This window comes from Polypterus senegalus, chromosome 14 (assembly GCF_016835505.1).
Source record: "Polypterus senegalus isolate Bchr_013 chromosome 14, ASM1683550v1, whole genome shotgun sequence".
Taxonomy (NCBI): domain Eukaryota; kingdom Metazoa; phylum Chordata; class Cladistia; order Polypteriformes; family Polypteridae; genus Polypterus; species Polypterus senegalus.
In genome coordinates, this window is record NC_053167.1 from 138347447 (window position 1) to 138359736 (window position 12290).

Genomic DNA, 12290 nt, shown 5'->3' on the forward strand with positions numbered 1-12290 from the left:
AGTGAGTGAGTGAGTGAGTGAGTCAGTGAGTGAGGGCTTTGCCTTTTATTAGTATAGATTATATATATATATATATATATATATATATATATATATATATATATATATATATATATTATATATACACATATACATACATACACAAACACTGTAACATCTATACTTTGTACACAAAGATACTTTATATAGTAACTTTTTATATTGCATTCCATTTAAAGACATACCATGGCGCAACATACACAACTTAACAATACTGAAAGCAACTTCATCATTTACATTCCAGAGGAAACTGGCCTTAAAAATGACTTATCAGGCCTAACATTACTTCCTGTCATTTATCTAGAAAGTGAGCTTCCTACCTGTATTTCCTGCAGTCAGGACACCTAGCATATAATCATGATTAACGCTCGCAAGCAGACAGGACTGATTTTGAACAAGCGAGTGGGATTCCAAACCTCAAGACTTCACAAATGAAAAAGAAGTTCAACACTGTTTCTGACTTGCAACAAGAAAAATGGTCTATAGCAGTGTTTCACAACCTCAGTCCTGTGACCCCCTGGGGCTGCAAGTTTTTGTTCCAACCAGCTTCTATTTTTAATTGGACTCCTGGGCTAATTAAGCAATGTGTTCTTTCCTAAGTTCTGTGTTTTGGGAGCAATATATTAAAATGTACCAAGCAGTTGTATGGGAATAATGTATTTTTTTCTTTTTAACAATATTCTCATCTTGATTTTCATTCTTCCTTTCTAGGTGTTCTAATTGGTTAATTAATCCATTATTTACTAATTAAGGGGTCTGATGCTGAAGTACTTGCAGCCTTTGATTATTCAGTGATTGGCAGCGTGTCTGCTATGCTCATTTTTAATTGTCATTAATCAGATACAACGAAGGGGAAAAACTGCACAGAGAAAGAGCAAAATATAATGAAATCAACATAAGAGTTAAGCATTTAAATCAATAGCAAAACTAGAAATATGTCTGTCTTATAAATGTAAAAATCCTGTGCTGTGCTTTTCTAAATGTAGAAGAAAAGAAAAATAATATCAGCTAATTAAATGAGATCAGTGCTATCAGGGGTTGTCACTGATTAGGAATCTGGTTGGAACAAAAATCTGCTGTCACAGGGGGTCCCCAGGAGCAAGGTTGGGAAACATTGATCTATAGGCTGTAAAGCTCCTTGCCAGATGGAGTGAAATTAATGAAAAATGATTGTATGAATAGGTGGCAAATAGAACATGGATTTTGTTATGGAAAGATACATGTCCCACAACTGGGAAAATAAAGTAAAGTTCAAAACACACTTAACTCAAGTAGCCTGAAGCTAAACACTCAACTTAAGTAGCCTAAAGCTATGGATGTGTCAAGCCTGCAGTAGGTGCTAGCTGACAAAAGAGTAATGAACACTCTAAAACAAACAAGTGCTATCTCTTGAGAATTAAAGTGACTAATATAATGATCAGTACCCAACTCATTTTGATTGTTTACAGTGAGAATGAAACTAACATTTGGTACATTAAAGATACCCAGGCTGACCCAGACACCAATACTTTTCTTTTTTTTTTTACTTCCAAAGCCTGAAGGTACTGTGTGGATCTTTTCAAGTTTTTGATTGAGTCATGTCTGTAATTTCTAAAATGTGACTCGACACAGAACAGAAACAAATGTACTTTGAGTTAGGCATTTGTTTTGAAATAGTAGTGGGCAACATACTGGTTAATCAGGTATATCAGATGAAATAATTCTTCCGATATCTATCCTGTGCGAGAGGTGGTCGGCTTGTCATCCCGGCCAATACCCCCAGGCCGCCAGATGGAGACCTCCCTGTAGTATGGAGGTGCCCCGAAGACCAGCAAGGAGTCATGGGACATGTAGTTTTTATACAAGACCCTGCTGGATACCACAGGGGCCGCAAGAGGGAGCTGCAGGGAGGACCAAAGACTTCTTCGTGCCCTAAAACCCGGAAGTTAGTCAGAGGAAGAGCAACGTGCTTCCGGGGTGAAAAGAAAGGACTTGTACCTGACCCAGAAGTGATTGAGAGTCACATGGACTGGGAATTGGAATACTTCCAGGTCAGGGTATTTAAAAGGACTGTGGGAGCTCCCAGACGGCAAGCTGAGCTGAGTGGAAGGGTGGCAACACGTGGAGGAGAGGGTGCTTTGTGCACTGTGGCAATTTAATGAAGTCAAATCTTGGACTTTTACCTGGTGCCTGGAGTCGTGGACAGGGGTTCAAGGGAGTGAGAGCGGCCCCTATCTGTCACACCTGAAAAAAAACATTTTTATCAGAATACTAAATACTGGTGGAAAACTTCAAATGCACTGCAGTCAATGTATTCAAGCCCCTTCACTTCTTACACATTTTTGTTATGTTGCAGCCTGGTGCCCACCTCATGAAGCAACACTCAAAATCAGCAAATGACTAAGTAATAAGGGGATATTAGAAATGTTTGCAAATTTATTAAATATAAAAACAAATATCACAAAGAGAGAAGTATTCAGACACTTTACAATGAATCTTAAAATTTGGCTCAGGCACATCCCATTCTACTGATTACTGTTTAGAGGTTTTATGACGTCCACCTGTGGTAAATTGAACTGATTGGACATGATTAGGAAAGACACAGACCTATCTATAGAAAGTCCCTCAGTTGATACTGTGCATCAGAGCAAAAAAAAAATACATTACATTGAAGGAATTCTCTGCAGAGCTTTGTGACAGGACTATGTCAATGCACAGACATATCTACAACAAAACACCTGCAGCACTGAAGGTTCTTAAGAGCAGAGTTGCCTTCATAATATTAAAAGTATGGAAAAATTCTTTCCAGACTGAGCAATTATGGGAAAAGGGACTTGGTATGAGAGGTGACCAAGAACCTGATGGTCACACTGGCTGATCTGCAGATGTGTGGAGATGGGAGAAAGGTCCAGAAAGATAACCAAGACTGCAATACTCCACTGATCCTGGGCTGTATAAGACAATAGCAAACAGAAGCCACTCCTCGGTAAACACAAACATGAAAACTCGCAATGAAGTCTGCAGAAAAGGCATGTACTGAATGTTAACAAGAAAAACTTCATTATCAGAATACCATGCATCTGAAGTGAAGTTTTTTTTTTTAGGACACAGCTGTTAATATTTTACCAAATAATGCATGTTTTCTATGTTCTAACCATATTCTCTTTAATAAAACCCCGTGTGCGTCCAGGTGTCCGTGTGTGTTTGTCTTCTGGTGAAGTGCGCATGTGCGGGGCCACACGGCACGTGTTCAGTCTCTTCCTGTGCATTCCCTGTGTGTGCAGATAGAGACAGAGACAGGCACTCGCGCATGCAGGGCCGCGCACGACAGGCACGCGTGCACACATACAAAGGCCCGGGACAGAGACAGACACACAGGCGCGTGCGGGGCCACAAGGCATGTGTTCAGTCTCTTCCTGTGCATTCCCTGTGTGTGCAGAGAGAGACAGGGACACGCACGCCCATCCGCGCGAGAGAGACAAATGCACACGCAGACACGCGCGCCCGCGAGAGACACAGGCATGCACCAAATCGGGTTACAACCAGAGTTTTGGAATGAATTATGGTCGTGAACCGAGGTTCCGCTGTATTACTGTCAAGACAAAATTACAGGCATTTTACAGAAACACAAACAAGTATTACTGAGAGAGAAAATTAAAGTCACACAATACAGTGACGCATATTACAGCTACATACAAGGTCCCTTGCCATTTAATATAGACTGTTCCTACTAATGTTTATGCACTACTGTTTTAGCGCCCGTTATTGTAACGGGCGTAATGTCTAGTGTATTTATAATGGACATGTGGATTATTATTATTCAACACAAGTTACGCAAGATTGGCTTTTCCCATTGGACATTTTCACACTGTTTCCTTTTGTCCAGAACTGGGCAGCAGAGTTCCATTAATAATGTCATCAATACACAAAAACGTGAAATAAAAATGTTTTCGTGCCCACCAAGGCAAATTAAAATGCGGTATCATATTCAGAAGATATTACTTCTGGGTGGAATATCCCTTTAGTGTACTTTTTCAACTTTTTTTCATCATTACATTAAATTTTTGGTGGATAGACTTTTATAGACCCTTAAGCAGCAAAAGAAATGATCCAGTAGTTTAAAAAAAACATTGCTCATCAATCAGTTAGTGACACAGAGCTTTATTATATGCACCTCAATATCCATTTTTCCAATATTCTAAATCTGTCTGGCTAAATTTACAGTTATAGCTATCTCTCACTGTATATACAGAACATATCTTTATCAGACCCCCTCCTCTAACCGCCACTTTTATTGTGGTGGAGGAGTTTGTGTACCACAATGATCCTAGGAGCTCTGTTGTCCGGGGCTTTATGCCCCCCTGGTAGGGCCACCCCAGGCAAACTGGCCCTAGGTGAGGGATGAGAAAAAGAACGGTTCAATAGACCTTCTATAATGAATAAAAAATGTGGACTGTGTTTTCCCTCGCCCGGACGCTGGTCACAGGGCCCCCCCCCTCTGGAGCCAGGACTGGAGGTGGGGCTCGATGGCAAGCACCTAGTGGCCAGGCCTGCACCCATGGGGCTCGGCTGGGCACAGCCTGAAGAGGCAACGTGGGCCCCCTTTCCTTGGCCCATGCAATAGGTGGTGAGCCCATGGGAGGTCGGGTGGAGTACGAGTTGGGTGGTGGCCGAAGGCAGGAACCTTGGCGGTCCGATCCTCGGCTACACAAGCTGGCTCTTGGGACGTGGAATGTCACCTCTCTGAAGGGGAAGGAGCCTGAGCTGGTGTGCGAGGTCGAGTGGTTCCAGCTAGATATAGTCAGGCTCACCACAACGCACAGCTTGAACTCTGGAACCAATCTCCTTGAGAGGGGCTTAACTCTCTACCACTCTGGAGTTACCACCAGTTAGAGGCGCCAAGCAGGAGTGGGCATACTTATTGCCCCCCAACTTGGAACCTGTACATTGGGGTTTACCCCAGTGGACGAGAGGGTAGCCTCCCTCCGCCTTTGGGTGGGGAGATGGATCTTGACTGTTTGTGCGCATACGCTGAACAGCAGTTTGGAGTACCCACCCTTTATGGAGTCCCTGGAGGGGGTGCTAGAAGGCATACCTCCTGGGGACTTCCTTGTACTGCTGGGAGATTTCAATGCTCCCCTGATCTGAACCCGAGTGGCGTTTTGTTATTGGACTTCTGTGCTCATCACGTATTGTCCATAACGAACAACATGTTCAAGAAGAGGGATGTTCATATATGCACATGCAGCTAATAGGTACCGAAAGACCAAGCGGATACGGCTTTGGTGGTTGCTGAGGCAAAAACTCAGGCATGGGAGTAGCTTGGGGAGGCCATGGAGAACGACTTTCGGATGGCTTCGAGGAGATTCTGGTCCACCGTCCGACGTCTCAGGAGGGAAAAGCAGTGCAGTGTCAACACCGTATATGGTTGGGATAGTGCACTGCTGATCTCGACTCGGGACGTTGTGGGTCGGTGTGGGTAGTACTTCGAAGACCTCCTCAATCCCACTAACATGCCTTCCAATGAGCCTGGGGACTCGGAGGTGGGCTCTCCCATCTCTGAGGCTGAGGTCACCGAGGTGGTAAAAAAACTCCTTGGTGGCAAGGCCCCGGGGGTGGATGAGATACGCCCGGAGTTCCTCAAGGCTCTGGATGTTGTAGGACTGTCTTGGTTGACATGTCTTTGCAACATCGCATTGACATCGGGGACAATACCTTTGGATAGGCAGACCGGGGTGTTGGTCCCCCTCTTTAAAAAGGGGGACCGGAGGGGGTGTGCCAACTATAGAGGGATCACACTCCTCAGCCTCCCTGGAAAAGTCTATTCGGGGGTTCTGAAGAGGAGGGTCCATTAGATAGTCAAACCTCAGATTCAGGAGGAACAGTGTGGTTTTTGTCCTGGTCGCGGAACAGTGGACCAGCTTTACACCCTTAGCAGAATCCTGGAGGGTGCATGGGAGTTTGCCCAACCAGTCTACATGTGTTTTGTGGACTTGGAAAAGGCGTTTGACCGTGTCCCTCGGGGAATCCTGTGAGGGGTGCTCCGGGAGTATGGGGTACCGGACCCCCTGATAAAAGCTGTTCAGTCCCTGTACAAACGGTGTCAAGAGCTTGGTCCGCATTGCCGGCAGTAAGTCAAGCCCGTTTCCAATGAGAGTTGAAGTTCGCCAGGGCTGAATTTCCTCTGCTGGGTGTCTAGCCTTTCCCTTAAAGATAGGGTGAGAAGCTCAGTCATCCGGGAGGGGCACAGAGTAGAGCCGCTGCTCCTCCGCATCGAGAGGAGTCAAATGAGGTGGCTCGGGCATCTGATCAGGATGCCTCCTGGACGCCTCCCTGGTGAGTTGTTCCAGGCACATCCAACCAGGAGGCAGCCCCGGGGAAGACCCAGGACACGCTAGAAGGACTGTGTCTCCCAGCTGGTCTGGGAACGCCTTGGGATTCTCCCGGAAGAGCTAGAAGAAGTGGCCAGGGAGAGGGAAGTCTGAGCCTGTCTGCTCAAGCTGCTGCCCCCACAACCCGACCTCGGATAAGCGAAAGAGGATGGATGGATTGATCTTTATCAGTTAGAAGAAGATCTAATTGGCCAACAGGTTTATATTAGAAAGACTACCTTTTCATACTGACTATGAATCCGAGACATTTATAACCTTCCGGATATGAGTAGACTGAAATTAATATTCTTTAACATTTAAATGCATAAATGGTGCCACTATCAAAATTTTAATGGAAGCTAGTATATACATTTTACAGAAATGTGTGCGCAAATACAGGTTCAAACTTTCATTTGCAATTTTCACACAGCACAATGCACAAGTGCAATGTAATTGTTGCTTGTATGCAAACCCACAAACTACTACAATCATACATTAACATTACATCAGTATTGTCATTTAAGTCTGAGCAAAGAAGGCTGCCAACATCAAATGCAGCATACAATCAATATAATGTAATGCTATAATATGTGTATGAGATTACCGTAGGTAAACAAAAAGGTGGCAGTACGGCTAGCATTGCATTGTACTTGTATTGCTATTACATTATATTTTGTAAGCTGAAGTATTTTTAAATGTACATAAATATGATTGACAAATAGTGCAAAATTTTACTGAATGTACCAACATCACGACTCAACTGGAAAACTGAAAGTGGCATCTTTGTAAAGCAAGGGCAGTACAGTAATGCAGTAATAATATTACTGTTGCTGGGAGCGCCTGTCACATCAGCAAAAAACAGGGATGAACATTTAGGTGGTGCTTTTAGAAACCACAGTGCACTTGAACTTGGATGTCACTAAAAACGAAGTTTAGAAATGCACATGATCTAATACACACATCCACGGGAAACAAGAAGAAAATATACCACCAGGAGAAAAACGCGGAGACTAAGTAAAGCTTGGCAGAGATACTCCTGACTGACAAGCAGTTCCCCGAGAACCAAGGAAAAGTAGTCAATATAAATGGACAACAAACAAAAAAGTTCTTCAGTGCAAATACATAGACTGTACATCATATTTATCACTTTTGAGGTCTGATATGTTTGCCACATCAACACTCATTAGCTCAGTGATACAAATTATTATATACATGTGCAACACCGTTTAGCTGGTTTGGCTGCATTTCCCTACTTAATCAAATGAGTCCCAGAAATATCTCTCTCTCTCTAAGTATACACAAATATTCCAAATTCCAAAAATATCCAAAATACTTCTGGTTGCAGGCACTTTGGATTAGGAATACTCAACCTGAACTGAAACTGAGGGTCTGTACTGCAAAGGGGGCATAACATATTTGTTCTGGCAGATAAGCAGATGGTGTGGTTGTTTTATAGTGGCCATTTTTGACAGCTGAGTAATGCTAAATGCTCAACAAAAATAAGCTTTCCCCAAATAATATAGCAAGACAGAGATCACCACTTCCTCTTATTGTCAAATGGCTCCTATTCACGTAAATCACAAGGCATTGCTTTAAAAACATCTTGCAAATAAATATATGTGCAGAAGAATATAACTTCTGACAAATATTAATCTACTAACCAGAGTACTTTAGTGATCTAGAAATTAAAATATTAAGATGTCAGCAGCAATACAAGCAATTCTTTTTTCTCCCCACTTTGTTAAAATAGTGTTTCGGTTATTATTGTCTAATTATGGAGACATTCTGAATTTACCCATTTGCCCTATTTCAGAATCTATACATTTAAATACACAAAACAACTTCCAACAGCAATGAGTCCCAGGAATGAAACAACCCTGAATGGAGCAGTGCATAACAGGGCACACTTGAGAACAGGAACCCTAAAATTAAAGATTTGTTTAAACAAAATCTCATTATTATAAAACTTTTCCATTTCAGTCCTTTTCAAAATACTCTCCTCAAGAAGTCACACACTTCTCCTAGTGGATTTCCTATCATGGCAAACATTGCCTGAACATCTTTAACATGAGACCCCCCCCCCAGAACATGGGGGTGTACAATGTATAAAAATATATATAAGCTTACCCATTTTATTATTATACAACACTGAACAGTCAATTTTATTTGACTTTGATACTGAAAAGGACTCTTTGATGTCAAAGTGAAAACAGACCTCTGTAAAGTGGTCTAAAGTTACAAAAATAAAATGCAAAATAACTGATATCATATATGTACTCACACCCTTGAACATGACACCCCTAAATCATTACCACAGCCAAATGGTTTTAGGAGTCCCCTCATTAGTTCAATAGAGATTTTAATTGATTGCAGTATAAATACTCCTGATATTTTAGGTTGCCCCTCAAAGATACTATAAAACTTCTATCTCCACCATCAGAAAGTCTCATTGAGTGTACACTCAAAACATTTTGGAAATTTACACCAAACAATTGTTGGACTAGGGCAAAGACAATTAACAGCCTCTTCCCTGTGGTCTATGCTGAAAGGCCTGTTCTTGCTAACAGGAGTCTCGCTCCTTATAAGCAGCCAGTTGGTCAGCCACATAGTAATGATTTGGCTATATTTTAAAATCTGGGTGATCCCAAAGATTTAAACAGTAGTGTATTAACTATGTTGACTGAAAGTGCACAGCATGCAAGATGCAAAGAATTATCACTGACAAAGTGAATCAGACTACTAATTAGCACTCCAAACTGTTAAACATTTGGTTTAAAGATTGTAGCAATGATGTTGTGGCTTTTTTTTAAACAAAGAAGTTACAAACATTGAGCAACACTTAACAAGAGACAACTTTCAAAACTAGAAAAGGAGGTTGTGCTTTTTATCAAAAGGCTAGAAGAAAGAAAATTTATCTAAACTAGTATGTGAGAAACTGGAAATTAACACATTACATTACAATTTACATTTAGTCCGAGTCAGTATCCCAGTAACTGTTTCAGACTCAGACTCTGCAGCCATGGACGCAGTACTGTATTTAAGAAATGTTGTAATTTACCACACTTACTAAACTGTGTGTGTGTGTGTGTGTGTGTGAGAAATAACTCATTTGCTGTACAAAGCCCACTTCATAAACAGTGAATGCAATGTTGTGCACCAACAACTTCTACCTGCACATCACATGAACAATGAATATAGGTCCTGCAAAATGCAATCAGTTTAGCAGGTTATACTTTAGTTCTAGTTTTTCAATTATATTTTTAAATTCACTGAATTCATATCAGTCATGTGGTAATCTCACACAATTTGTGGTACTCTGAATCACAAAACTATCATTTTGTTTTCTCATTCCTATTGCAGAGTATACATATCGCTCTTTTTTTCCAGAAAATTCTTGAAAGGCCAGTGTGTTCACAATCTTAAAAATGTGTATTTTTTGAAGGAGCCAATGGACAGTTTCCGGCTGCTTTACTAAAAACTTCCATATTCTGTAAATTATTACAGCACTCTATTCACGGACATTCATTTTAGTAGAATATTTAAAACCCCTCCTTATATTTTGAAACATAACGTTGAAAAACGCTTGGAAAATACTAAGCTTTGCTTTCATTTTGAAATATCTAGAGTATTGCTTTTTGGTCCAAACATTTCCAAATTAAAATATTCCATTTACACTTCTGTGTAACTGTACTTCATGAGGCGGTAGCACATTTTTGTTTGTTTTATTACAGGCTTACCATTCTCATATTTCCATAGCAAAGCATAAATATTCATGGAAATGATTCAATCTTCAGATTATGGTGAAGCTCACTGTAGAAGACCTATAGTATGATAATCTTAAGTGGTGGGCACAGAATGAATTTGCAGAACTTGGCACAAAGTGTGATTTGTTCAATATTGGCAAACTCTCTAGTAAATGGCACATGCTAAAAAGCTTAAATTGCATGGAACTCCCTAGCCTAAAGCACTCCAATTTAGACAGTCGCAAAACAAGAAAATTCTTGGCAAGACTGTAAATTATACATCTCTTAATATTATAATTTGGGGAAAAAAGACCCAGGTGGGTGGAAAAACTGAATTTTAAATGATAAAAAAGGCAATTAGGATTGAAGCAAGTACAGCTTATTCTCTTTAAAAGCCACTGCACAATAAATTTACAACATGAAAAACAAATTGAGTCAGTGAAAGGCCACATCAGCATGTATCTACAAACATTTACAGGTAATTTTTAATTACTTATTGCTATGGATTCCAGATATGGAGGAGTATTTTGAACAAAATCAAACACTGAAATAAATAAAATTGCTCTGAAATGTAAGCATAAATAAGTAAATGTGTCTCAAAATGTATTTGGTATAGGCCAAATGTATTTTTGTAGCAAATTTCTTTAATTATTTCTTCATTTATTTATGTCACTGACATCACACACATCATCAAATCCTGCTTGAAATTAATAATGTAACTAACTCATCAAACCTGGGAGGGCAGGCTCTACAAAGTGTTAACTGGTAAATCAGCAGTTCTCCAGACAAGCCTTCAGCCATTAAATGCCACATTTACAGCAGAAACCTAAGATGCAGGCTCCAAATGATGAATTTCGAGCTAAATTCTATAAAGTAGAATTTTCTTGAACTCATAGTCAAGGTGCACAGTCAAAGCTTTGAACATGTGCCACAGAAGACTCCTAAGTCAAGAAAAACATGCAAGCCCATTCTGTTGACAACTGACCAATCAAAAACTGCACTTTCTTGAGCCCGCACTCTCAGCTTTGAGGAAAGAAAATGACAGGTTTAAATTTAAGCTGTATTTCATTTTTCTTTTGGAGGAATGTGGGGGCTAGGTGGTCTCATAGCCTTGGAACCCCTGCAGATTGTTTTTTTTTTTCTGTTCTCTGAACCATCAGACCTTAATTTATTCTGTTACTTAGAATTGCCTAATCTTATTTTTATATTTTCTTATCTTTTCTTTCTTCATCTCATAAAGCACTTTGAACTACATCATTTGTATGAAAACGTGGTATAGAAATACATGTAATTATTGTTGAATAGAACAGACAAAATTAAATAGGCTACAAAAAACACTGCACAACACATTTACTTGTTAAAGCACTGAAAAAAAATATAACAGTGGGGTGATTAAATGTACAACCATAGGCAAGAAGGCAGGCAGTAAAAAATAGTAGCCAGGGAACTGAAACAAAATGATACTGGTTTAGACACTGCTCATGACTTACTGTGTGAAGTCCTTTAACCTAATTATACACCAAATAATTTTAAATAAAAGTAAACAGGTGCAAAAAAAAAAAAAAACTGATGTTATACAATAAAATATACAATATAAAATATCAGGAATTTTACAAAAAGGTTAATTAAAACACATTTGCTAGGACAACGTGCTTATATAATTTCCAGCTAATGCCTTTCAATCTGACCTATCACAAATTTCACCTGCACTGGTAATTATTAATTAACAATAAAGTCAAACTTCTAAAACTATTCAAAGTAATGACCACTCAAGAAATGAACAGAATCAAATATGTCAACTACTATTTATGAGTAGCCATTTTTAATGCATTTCATTACACATCCTTCCTCGTAGGTACTGTAATAAATATTTAATACTAGCAAAATACCAGCGCTTCGCAGCAGCGAAGTACTGCATTAAAATTTTTAATAAGAAGAAACTTAAACCTTTTTAAACTGAGGGGAAATATGCCAATGATTATTTGTTAAGGATCTCTTTGTATACCATGTTGTCAGTTCGGCCCTCCGGTTGTAACATGACCAAGCTGTGCACTGAGCTTATTCTTGAGCATGTAACTTACAGTTGGCCATGTGAACAGTAATCTTGTCTCAAATCTCACAGCTTGGATTGCTGCTGTCATAATCGGTTTGAGTTTCA

The 12290-nt window shown here is 40.0% G+C and overlaps 1 protein-coding gene across 4 annotated transcripts in view; it reads right to left on the bottom strand.

Annotated features, from left to right (window-relative positions):
• Positions 1-12290, bottom strand: part of gpbp1l1 (GC-rich promoter binding protein 1-like 1) — a 97838-nt gene that overhangs the window by 60846 nt on the left and 24702 nt on the right. The window contains exon 1 of one of the 4 annotated variants that reach the window (XM_039736118.1): positions 2202-2218. The exons of the other annotated variants lie outside the window; for them this stretch is intronic. The gene's annotated coding sequence lies outside the window, so the exon portion shown is untranslated. Of the gene's footprint in view, positions 1-2201; positions 2219-12290 lie in introns of those variants that run through there. 4 annotated transcript variants of the gene reach the window in all.